The sequence below is a fragment of the Engystomops pustulosus genome, chromosome 10 (assembly GCF_040894005.1).
Source record: "Engystomops pustulosus chromosome 10, aEngPut4.maternal, whole genome shotgun sequence".
In the NCBI taxonomy this organism is placed as follows: Eukaryota; Metazoa; Chordata; class Amphibia; order Anura; family Leptodactylidae; genus Engystomops; species Engystomops pustulosus.
This window is the reverse complement of record NC_092420.1, coordinates 88,003,481-88,013,817: the sequence shown is the minus strand read 5'-3', so window position 1 is coordinate 88,013,817 and position 10,337 is coordinate 88,003,481.

The window sequence follows — 10,337 nt, the reverse complement described above, 5'->3', positions numbered from 1 at the left end:
GAGTGGCGCGAAGTACCGTGGAGGAGGAGCTGGAGCGTGTGCGGCTGGCAACGAAGAGGGTTAATCGGCCATCTTGGATTTCGGCGCAGGCCGCGCCTGAAGCCAGCCAGCAGCGTGCGCCTCATCCGGAATTCCGGCGCACGTGTCCTGCGACTGGAGGAGAACACCGCTGAGCATCACCGTGCCCCTGCTGCCTGCCGGACATCGGGAACGGAGTCCTTCGTGCACCGCGGCTGATCCTGAGTGAGTACCGCTGGGGAAGTTAAAGGGGGGTAGAGATTGTTTCCGATGCTAGGTTATTGGCTCCCCTCCCAGGGAATAGTGACTGTGTCTTAAAGTGCCCACGTCCCATTCTAGCCATCGCCCATAGCAACGGATATTGTGTGCCCTGCAGACTTCCCTCAGCTAGACCAGTCATGTCCGCCCAGGACGAAGATACGGGGCTGGAGCAGGTCCCGTCCCCTGGTCCCTCCTCAGGGTACCGGAGCATGTTAAGTCCTCCAGAGAGTCCCTTCAGCCCTGCTACAGCCAGTGTCCCTGGGACTCCCACCGTTATGCCTCTGACTATGCCATACTATCCGGGGGCCCCCTGGTTACCCCACTACGAGGGAGAATCACACACTCTCCCTGAATTCAGAGACAAGTTGTTAGCCACCTTCGCCCTGTACCCGTTCACAGAGGAACAGAAAGTGGGTATCCTAACCGGGCAGTTGAAAGGACCCGCTCTCCGGGAAGTCAAGTCTTGGCCCCGAGAACAGTGTTAGAATGTGGTCCAAATTCGCTGAAACGAATTCGCTGAAAACCTCTGATGAAACCCTGAGGGAACAATTTATTAATGGACTTGTTGATAGAAATCAAAGGTGTCAACTAAAGATCATCTCTTCTCAACATGCCCAGGCCTCCTTTCTTGAGTTTAAGGAAATTGCCATTGACATATTAGGGGACCGACCGCCTACTGGACCGCAGAAAGAGCCTGAATCCGTGGAAATGGAGGAATCTGCTCTAGCTTGCCATCCAACGCAGTCGACATCACCTACTCCTGCGGCTACGGAAGTTGCTGGCTTAGCAGGACAGGTCCCTAATCTGGCGGACACCCTGCATAAAATACTCGATCGGTTGACCCAGTTGGAAGTGACTGTCTCCGCCATGAGAAGGAAACCTCCAGAGAACTCTGTACGGTCAGCTACCCCTCGTGACTCCCCGGCCAAACGGCGCCCAAGAGAAGCGAAGTTGTTAAGCACCTGGAGTCAGAAGGAACCCCGCCAGCGGTGCGGCTACTGCCGTAAGTATGGGCATGAAGAGGATGTATGACGTCAGTTAAACGACAAACCCTTGGAGCTAAGGGACGACCCCCAAGGGAAGAACCTCTAAGTCCCCGAGATGCCAACTGGATGCCCCGGTTCGTGGGGACTCGCCCCATGGTTCATGTAACCATCAACGGAGTTACCCTACCTGCCTTAATTGATACCTGCTCTCAAGTGACCACCCTCCGGAGTGCTACCTTCGAGAAATGCCGAGGAGGAGCATCCTTAGTCCAGCCTCCCAGGGCTTATTTGAACATTATTGCTACAAACGGAAAACCCGTACCCATCCGCGGCTACTGGGAGCCCACACTAACCATTGGAGACACTGAGTTAACCAGACAGGGCGTAGTGGTGACACGAGTGCCCGAAAACGGTAACTTCCCACTGGTACTGGGTACCAATGTCCTCCGCAACTGCTACCCTGAAGTGCTGAAGGCGCTCCACGACACTCTGCCAACAGTGCCCAACGGTTCCCGAAAGGTAATTCAGGAGACTATGCAGGTTCTAGCGGCGCAACAGAAGTTTGCTGGCCCTAATGGTGAAATCTGCAGAGCCCGGATCAAGGATCCCCAACCTGTCCGCCTTCAACCTGGGACTGAGACGTTAGTATGGTGTCGAGCCTGCATGGGCGTCCAAGGTCAAGACTACCAGGCGATAGTAGAACCTCTACCAGCTGATGAAGACCTGCCCATTCTAGCCGCCAGGAGCCTAGTCACGGTATCCCGAGGACAAGTACCCATTCGACTACTAAATGTGGGAGACTCCCCAGTGGATCTGAGAAAGTACCAAGCCGTGGCCACTCTCTTCAGCGTCCATCCTGAAGACTTAGTGGAAACCGCTCTGTCTGCTTCCCAACAGTTGGAAGTGAAGCAAAGTGCTGAAGGTGAGCCTGCCGAGCAATCCTGGTGGCTTGAGCTCAATATTGGAGGTGATGATTTTACTCCTGCAGATCAAGTTCAAGGTGTCCTAGATGTCGTGATGAAGCACCACCAGGCCTTCAGCAAGCACCCACTGGATTTTGGGAAGACTACCCTGATCCAGCATACCATCCCTACTGGCTCTCATCCTCCTATCAAGGAACGATACCGGCCCATACCTCCAGCCCGCTACCAAGAGGTGAAAAAGCTGGTACAAGAGATGAAGACAGCCAACGTTATCCGGGAGAGTCACAGCCCATGGGCTGCCCCGCTGGTCCTTGTGAAAAAGAAGGATGGAACCCTTCGATTCTGTGTTGACTATAGGAAGATCAACAATATCACCCACAAGGATGCCTATCCTCTGCCTCGAATCAAGGAATCCCTTGCAGCCCTAGGGTCAGCTGCCTACTTCTCTACCCTGGACCTGACCAGTGGCTACTGGCAAGTGGCCATGGCGCCAGAAGACAGAGAGAAGACGGCTTTCACCACCCCAATGGGCCTGTTCGAGTTCAACAACATGCCGTTCGGGCTATGCAACTCCCCAGGCACATTTCAACGGCTGATGGAGAGATGTTTGGGTCATCGAAACTTCGAGACCGTCCTACTATACTTGGACGACATCATCATCTACTCCAAGACTTATGAAGACCACCTCCACCATCTGGCTGAAGTCTTCCAAATCCTGACCCAACATGGGTTGAAGGTCAAGCCATCCAAGTGCCACCTGCTACAACCTAGCGTCAAGTACCTGGAACATGTGGTGAGCGCTCATGGAATTGAGCCAGATCCAGAGAAGATTGCAGCTGTCCACGACTGGCCTACCCCATCAACCATACGAGACATCAAAAGCTTCCTGGGATTTGCCAGTTATTACAGGCGTTTCATCCCGAAGTTTGCCCAGCTGGCGGCTCCCCTGCAAGAACTTCTAAGGGGCCTGCCAAAAGAGAGCCAACGTTCCCGAGTATCCATTGAGTGGACAGCCGAACGAGAAGCTGCCTTCCAGATGCTCAAGCAACGGTTGACTGAGCCTCCGGTGTTGGGATATCCAGACTACAGTCTGCCTTTCACCCTATACACTGATGCCAGCAAGCAAGGCCTAGGGGCTGTACTATCCCAGCTCCAAAACGGAACAGAAAGGGTCATAGCCTACGCCAGCCGTTCCCTCCGAGAACCGGAGCAAAACGACCAGAACTACAGTTCCTTCAAGTTGGAGTTTCTGGCGTTAGTCTGGGCTGTGACCGAAAAGTTCAAGGACTACCTGGCTGCATCCTTCTTCACTGTCTTCACAGACAATAATCCCTTGGCGCATCTGAACACCGCTCGTCTTGGAGCACTGGAACAAAGGTGGGCCTCCAGACTTGCCAACTTCAACTTTACCATCAAGTACCGGGCTGGTAAGACCAATTGACAACGCCGACGCTCTGTCCCGTCTCCCTGACCAGTGGGACGGACCCTCCACGGATGCTCAGTGGGAAGATGTGGAGATGCCAGAGTTCTATGCCTGGTTTGTGCGTCAAGATGCCCAGAGAGTTTACTCCTTACCGTCAGAGGCAGCGCCAGCTACTCCTCAAGAAGAGTCAGAGCCCCCTGCGGAAAAGGACCTCTGGATAAGTCTTCAGGCTGATAGCCGCGCCATAGGAGAAGTAATGGACTATCTCTCTAGTGGGCGAGTGCCTGAAAGAATCCGCCGCAGAAGAGCTGATGGAGAACTGTCTCAATTGTGGCGCCAGAGAAAGACTCTGAACATGCATCAGGGTCTGCTAAAGAGAAGAACTCTGGACCCTATCACTTATGACCGGCTGTACCAGATTGTGATTCCCAGGAGGGATGCCAAGATAGTACTGGATATGTACCATGACCAGTCCGGACACTTTGGCGCTCAGAAGACGGAAGCCACCCTCCGAAAACGCTTCTACTGGGTCAACATGAAGCCTGACATCGAAGCCTGGTGTCGAGAATGCCCAGCCTGCACCATCGCTCGAGGAGAGTGACACAATCAAAGGGCCCCTCTACATCCCATTGTGAGCCAACGGCCCTTAGAGATTCTGGCATTGGATCATGTGAAGTTGGAGCCCAGCAGATCCGGTCACAGTTATGCTCTCACGATCATCGACCACTATACCAAATTTGTGGTTGCAGTACCTGTCAGAGATCTGTCTGCAAGGACCACCGCAGCGGCCCTGTGGAAGAGCTTCATCCTCCCCTATGGCTGTCCAGACCAGATCCTTACGGACCAAGGAACAGCATTTGAGTCCCAAGTCTTCCAGGAGCTGTGCACTCTATATGGCTGCAAAAAGCTGAGGACCACAGCCTATCATCCCCAAGGCAACGGGCTTTGTGAAAAGATGAATCAGACTCTAATCAATATGCTGAGGACTCTGACCCCTGCAAAAAGGGCTGACTGGCCAAAACTGTTGCCCGAATTAGTGTACCTGTACAACAATACCACTCATTGCTCCACAGGATACACCCCGTATTATCTGATGTTCGGGAGGCACGGCCATTTCCCTGCGGATATGACCTGGGACATGGAGTCCCCTGATTCCCAGTCTTTACTCCCCCAGACTGACTGGGTTCACGAACACCAGAGGCGCCTGGCGGATGCCAGAGAAGTTGTGGATCTGCGGTTGGAAGAGGCCCGGGAGAAACAAAAAAGGGACTTCGATCATAATGCCTGTGCTGAGCCTTTTGCCCCAGGAGATCGAGTGTGGCTGCGCAACAACCATCCTACCAGTAAGCTAGATGGGCGTTGGGAGCGTGAGCCATACCTAGTTAAGGACAGTCTCTCCCCTGAAGTCTACGAGATTTCAAGAGGAGACCGTCCACCACTCCGGGTACATAGGAACCGGCTGAAGAGATGTCTTCGTCCTTTTGCCCCTATGTCCACACCTCTCACCTCGACCCCCAACTTACAGACCTCCTTGTGTTCACCTACCCCCAGTTTCTTAGAACTTGTGACTGTGCCTCAACTCTGTTTTGTTGTTTCCACTCCAGTAAGAGGTACCCCGGAGAGACCATCATCTCCACCACAGTCTCCAATACTGCTGCCTGTGGAGGATGATCCGGCTCCAGAGTCTGCAACCCCTGAAGCATCAGAGGCAGCTGAGACTCCGACTCCAGCGCCTGACTCAGAGAAGGACGATGAGGAGGTTGTTATCTTCTCCCAGCCGGAACTTCGGAGGTCTCAAAGGGAGACAAAAGGTAAAGCTCCTGCGTACCTGCAGGAGTACCAGCTGGTGTCACATAGAAGGAGGAGGCAGGTACGCTTTTCTGACACCGAAGTACTTACCACCGAAGAAGATACTGAGTAACCCCTGATGGGCTGTAGCCCTCTTCAGGTACTGTGCTTATTGTACATATTGTAAATATTATTACTGCTATCCCATTTGGACTGAGCGCCCGCTATTCCACATGAGCCAGAGACTTTCCTGGGACTCTCACCCCTATTTATTTATTTCAGTCAAGAGACATACCTTGAACTGCCCACTGTCATGTGCTATGATAGCACCCCTACAAAGGACTCTGTCCCTCTACACATAGAGGAGACCCTTTGCATCTGTATTGCACTTTTCCCACCTCAAGGGCTGTACCCAGAAGATGGACTTTGATCTTAGAGACCTTCTGTGAGACTTTTGCCAACCTCAAGGAAAAGTTGTTGCTTTATTTATTTTTATATTGCACTAACCTTTGATAGGCTTTTCAGATTGTAGTGTGGCTGTGTCGGACCGTCTCTATGTAGTATAATGTTTAATTGTGTCACATATGCCAACGTAATGCATATACACACTATATATTTGTCGCTAGGGAAGAAGTGTTATTATAACAAATATACAGGCCCTGGTGCAAGGAGTGGATTACAGTACATGACACCACACCTTTCCTACTGTACAGTTTGGTTTAATGGCGTTAGCGACCAACTGTCATACTTAGCATTTACATATCTGTGTCTTAGTCCGACACCAACCCAGGTGCCTGTCTCCAGGACCATGGGCGGTTTGTCCCTACATATCATGTAGCCTGCACTTCATAGAAGTGCCCCTATCTACCTCTGCGCCCCAAACAATCCGTAGTCGAGCCGAGGGCGGCTCTTTCAATTGCCCCGGGGGTATGCAACACCCTCGCCGATGCAAGGCAGAGCTGTGTTTGCGAATACGTCCCACCATGTAGCTTGCAGCCTGTGTAGGGTCTAGTCAGCCCCACAGCATGTCACTACATCACACTACATAGTCCTTATAGGACACAGGGGAACATTGCAGTGGTAGATCCTGCCTGGCAAGGCAGGAGTTAATTGTTTTATGTGATGTCATATGTGTCAGCCAATCACATGTATTGCATCCTGTCTCTGTGAGCTGAGAGGTAATTGGAGGAGCAGCCACCACCTGACCAAGGGGAGATAATAAAACCCCTGGCCAGGAATGTTCTAGAAAAGACTCTTAGAGGAGTTCCAGTCAGACCAGAGAGTCTGAACAAGTTAGACAGAGAGAGAGAGGAAAGGGGTATCATCCTACCTTCAAGGGTGATACCTGAAGCAATCCAGGACAAGCTGAAGCATCCTTCCAGGACACAGCTACCTCCCAGCCTGCCATTGCATCCAGGCTGGTGATCTACATCCTGTGGCTCCCTCCAAATACCTCTCCAGTACTCCACCATCTTGTTAAAGGCACGTTGCTGATGTTCCTGTCGGTTCCAATAAAGAACTGTAAGTTGTTTCTGTTCAACCTCTGCCTCCGTCTGGTCCCTGCTACTACGGCTGCCATCATCACAGGCATCCTGTCCACCACACAGAGACTCATACTCTAGACATCAAAGGGTTGCCCCAGGGAGATCCGCTATAGCAGCCTCTCCCTCATCATTTCTTGCCAACACCACCCTACTGGAGACCTGCCAGGCTGTAGGACAGCCCTCCGGTTACCCCCATACCAAGCACCGTGACACTAGCGTGCCTAGGCCGCAACCGCCAGCCACTCAGGTACTGCGGGCCCCGGCTGACTCCAGGCCCCGAGAAATGGCTAGGCCCCGGTGGGGGATGTTGCACTTACATGCACCGGGAAGAATAAGGTGATCTCTGGCGGACCTGAGCCGGGGAAGCTTCAAATGCAGGAAATTGGATGCACGATCTTAGTGAATCGCGGAAGACCCGAATGCTCCCTCCTCCCTCTCTCCAGTCTGCTGTAGGTCAAAAGCATTTAGCTCCTCCCCTCTAACTAAAGATTCATACATTGGGGGAGATTTATCATCAAGTTTTTGAGGTAAAACTGTCTAGTTGCCCAAACCAATCAGAATTTAGCTATGATTTTAAAAACGGCTATGGGAAAATGAAAACTGTGCTCTAAGTTCTGCTAGAACAGCCTTATGATAGATCTCCCACATTGGGGCAAATTTACTTACCCGGTCCATTCGCGATCCAGCGGCGCGTTCTCTGCTCTGGATTCGGGTCCGGCCGGGATTTAAGAATGTAGTTCCTCCGCCGTCCACCAGGTGGCGCTGCTGCGCTGAAAGTCATCTCATCGCGCCGGAATGCACCACCTCGGACCAGGTGAAGGTAAGCGCTCCCCAAGCGACACTTTTGCGGTTTTTAAATGCGGCGGTTTTTCCGAATACGTCGGGTTTTCGTTCGGCCACACCCCCCGATTTCCGACGCGCGCATGCCGGCGCCGATGCGCCACAATCCGATCGCGTGCGCCACAATCCCGGGGCAATTCAGGTACAATCGGCGCAAATCGGAAATATTCGGGTAACACGTCGGGAAAACGCGAATCGGGCCCTTAGTAAATGACCCCCATTGTCTTTTTTCTCCAGGATTAAAAAAAAATGCTGCAGACTTTCAAACGCTGAGGGCAAGTTTTCCTCTATGGAACATGATTGGCCAATATCTGTAACACTTTATCCTTCTTCTCATTCTGGTGAAAAAAGCTTTGTGCTAACACCTCCAAAGTGTTTCCCAGTGGGCCGTGTGGTTTCTTGGGCTTGACTTAAAGGGAACCTACCAGCACAATTCTAACTATAAAGGTAGATCGGGTGGTAGGTGGATGAATGGGACGTGAGGATAGGCCTTTTTTGGCTTATCCTCACGTCCCGGCTGTCTTTACTCCTCCTACCATTACATCTTTGGCGCACAGCTCCTTGTAGCTGCGCGCCCTCGTCCGAATACCCGGCCCTGTGCACATGCCATAGCTCCGAGGACGGCGCTACTGCGCATGCACAGAACACCGGGTATTCGGACGAGCTGCGCGCCGAAGATGAAATGGTAGGAGGAGTGAAGAGGCTACTGGGACGTGGAGTAGCGGCGACGTGTAGCCGCATGTCCGGCTACTCCACGCCCCAGTAGCCACTTAAAAAAATTTACATACACACTTATTAAAGTTTTCCAAAAGCTAGCCGGGACGTGAGGATTAGCCCAAAAAAGGGCTATCCTCATGTCCCATTCATCCACCTACCACCCGATCTACCTTTATAGGTAGAATTGTGGTGGTAGGTGACCTTTAAAGGGGTTGTTCCGAGGTTCAAAAATATGTCTGCTTTCTTCCAAAAACAGCGCCACATCTGACCATAGTTTGTGCAGGTGTTGCAGCTTTGCTGTATAGAAATGAATGGAGCTTAGTTGCAATACCACACACTACCCATGGTCAGGTGTGACAGTATTTTTGGTAGAAACAGCCATATTTTTCAACCTCGGGAGAAGCTCTTTAAAGGAGGCTGTTTGGCAGCAACGTCTTCACAATCAAATTCACTAAAACTGAGCTGCGATACCATACATAACCCACAGCGAGGGTGGCACTGTTTTTTTTTTTTTTTTTTATGCTGGACGACCCCTTTAAATGCTTCTAACAAGTTTCTATGTATGCAGGTTTGCATGTTGTCTGACGGGGGATATACAGTACCTGTAGCATAAATAAGGATGCGGACAGTAGTGATACTGGGGCACATTTACTTACCTGTCCTGACGCGTTCCCCGAAAGTGCATTGTCCGACTGGAATGCACTGTGCCATTTACACAATCCCCTGTCAAATACCTGTCACAGCGGCGCAAATCCTGAGAACAGCTGAAAATCTGACTAAAATGCATCCACGGACCCTCAGTGAATAAGCCCCATTATGTAGATGCTCTTGGTTGGCGTCTCCCGCTTTGTAGAGACCTGTAGCACCATCGGCTCATCTGTGGTATCAGGTACAGACTGATTTTGTGATATTTGGGGCCTTCACATAATTGTGGGTTATTAGTCGTTACCGTTCAAGGCTGTGAATGTCTCTAATGAGATGCAAATACATGCAGGATGAGTGCGGAGTAAGCGGTGAATAGGCGGGTGGCGCTGGGTAAATTGGAGTAGAACTTTCTGTCAAGTACTTTTCTCTGAAATCTTGAGAAAGCGCAAGAAAAGCTTTTCTGTGCCGTATACTACAATCATGGGTGAAGGCAGGATCCCTCCTCTAGAATATTCTTGATTGCAATCATCCGAACAAGAGTCTCCTGTCACTTGATAAGGTGTCAAGCGCTCAGTCCTGAGGTTCCCTCCAGGCAGCAGCACCTGCACTGGAAAACAAGTCTGAAGAAGTTACTCCAAAAAATAGGTGTATTTCCAGCCAATATGTGCCAACTGTATGCAAACAGTCCAAACCTGTGGCCCCCGAGAGCCAAAAATGAGAGCACATGTTACTATGGGCCACATTTATCACTTGTTTTTTCTGTTGTTTTTGCGCCTTTTCGTTTAGGCGCACCGTTTTTGCGCCATTTTTGCGATTAAACGTCAAATTAGCCGCGCAGCAAAAATAACCACCTTTCCCTCATCTATCGTTCAATTCCAGATGTTTTGCTGCGCCTAATGATATTCATCACGTGCGACTTTTGCATTTAGGCGCAAAAACGGGCGCAAAAACACTCCAGCTCGAAGGTGGCGTTATCTGAGAAGAAAGCACTGAGCCCCTTTGCAGAAGAGCTCATTTCTAGCAGCAGAGCTCAGCCAGACACTGGAACAGATAATAGATACAATTAGATACATTACAGACAGGAGCTGCAGACTCTATTTACAGTTCATCACTTCTATTTACAAAATATTCTGCAAAACCTGAGCTCAAAGCAAGAGAGAAGAGAAGTTTGCACAAGTTTGCAGAAGCTTGC